Here is a 2,248-nt window from a genome sequence, read left to right as displayed (position 1 = left end):
AGCTAGGACCCTGGTTAGTGGTGGAGAGAGTGTCTGAACTGGCCTTGTCACATTGTCAGACAGATGACTATCTTGAATATTACCAAAGAACCTTCGTCTGGAAACAGAGGGAGATAGAGACAGAAACCCACATCGGAATACTGGACTGAGCTCCCAAGGTCCAGTTGAAGAGCAGAAGGAGGAAGAACATGAACAAGGAAGTCAGGACTTCAAGGGGTTGGTACAGCCACTGAGACAGCGTGCCTGATCTAAGGAGAGCTCACCAAAGCCTGCTGGACTGGAACTGAAAGAGCCATGGGATCAAACTGGACCCTCTGAATGTGGCTGACAATTGGGGCAGAGTGAGAAGCCTATGATAATGGCACTGGGATTTGTCTCTACTGCATGTACTAGCTTTTTGGGATCCTAGTCTATTTGGATGCATACCTTCCTAAGCCTGGATGAAGTGGGGAGGGCCTTGGACTTCCCATAGGGAGGGTACCCTGCTTTCCTTTAGGACTGAAGGGAGAGGAAGAGGAGGGAGCGGGAAGAAAATGGGAGAAGGGGAGGAAGTGGAAATTTTGAATGGTATTATTTATAAGGCAATAAAAAATCAAACCACTAAAAGCACATGATAGTTATTTTTTATGGGAAAAGAAGAAATAAATTACACAATCAATTTAAGGGTAGAACTCTAGATTTATCATTGGCTCTGTCCTGATTAGAGGCCAAAAAGACAAAAGCATTTTTGACCTCTGGTCCCTGACCTGGTTTCTTGTTATGTTTCCTCTCACTTGGCACAACTACTTGGAAACTATATGTGAGAATGTGTTCCAAACTCCATTGCAGACACCTTGGATAGTAAGACACACTAGACTCTATTAAACTCCTTTCTAAAATCTCACCTTTCATCTCTGGGGTTTCTCAGAGAAAGCGAATGGAAGACTTTGATCCTAGGCAGCACTAATGGCCATTAATTTTATGTTATTCAAGCACTCCACACTCCAGAGGTAAGAAAGCTAGCAACATTCTCAGGAACTGACTTATTCTGTCCTATTGGTTTGTGTCATTTATCGGTTAACAAGTCATGAAGGAATACATGTGCTTTCTATTTGAAGGTCTTATACCCACAGATAGGTGCAAAGAAATCAGAGATCAAAAGCAGGGAGACTAAAAGTCAAGCAACTAAATAAAACAATTGAGGAAAGAAATCAAGTTGGGAACGACTAACAGGTCCAAGTAGAATGTCATATGGAAAGACTACAGTGGGGAACTGGAAAGAAAGTTCAGTATTCCATTTCTTTTGGTAAGAGACTACCCATAACTCCAGGAAATACCTGGGTGGGATAAAGGTTCTTGACTTGCATTAGCACAGCAGTGGTTCTCAACCTTCCTAATGCTATGACCCTTTAATACTGTTCCTCATCTTGTGGTGACCATCAGTCATACATTTATTTACAAGGCTACTTCGCAACTCTAATTGTGCTACTGTATGAATCACAATGTAAATATCTGTGTTTTCCAATGGTCTTAGGCAACTTCTGTAAAAGGATCATGGAAGCCCCAAACCCTAACCCACAGGTTAGGTACCCCTGATTCACAAGAATATAGTCATAATTTCTATGAGGGAGAATAAGAAGTGTATAAATGAATTTAAACTAAATTCATTTAGTTGTAAATCTACATATACACATTTTAAAAAGTAATTATAACGGCGATTTCTAAATGAAACATATTATTGTAGTGAAGAGTGAGGGGCAAGGAGTTTATCACAATATCTAATACTACAAGATTGTGTGTGTGTATGTGTCTGTGTGTGTGCACTCAACTAAATACATAATCATGATGAAACTAAATGGTGATTAGCCAACTGCTTACAAAGGTGTGCCTTTAGTACCATTTTGCTTCCCACTTTTAGAACTGTATTCAACATTTTAGAGGAGATATTCGGTACATTATTAGAACATGGACTATATCTTAAATGGTTTTGCTACCATTTAAAATTGTAGACTACTGTAAGTTTTCTGAGCCTGTCATGATAAACTGAGGAAGTACACTTAAGGTACTGTATATAAAATGTATTTTTCAAGTTGAATATTCTAAACTTATGATGGATTTACTGGAATTTAATTATAAAGCAAATGGAGAAATATCTGTAATATATGTGTAAGCATAAAGGCAACTGTGTGTATGTGTTTGCATGTGTACAAGTGTTTCTGTATGCATGGACACATGTGTACAGGTATCTGCCACCTTCACAAACAGTGGA

This window comes from Microtus ochrogaster, chromosome 2 (assembly GCF_000317375.1).
Source record: "Microtus ochrogaster isolate Prairie Vole_2 chromosome 2, MicOch1.0, whole genome shotgun sequence".
In the NCBI taxonomy this organism is placed as follows: Eukaryota; Metazoa; Chordata; class Mammalia; order Rodentia; family Cricetidae; genus Microtus; species Microtus ochrogaster.
This window is presented reverse-complemented; position numbering follows the sequence as displayed.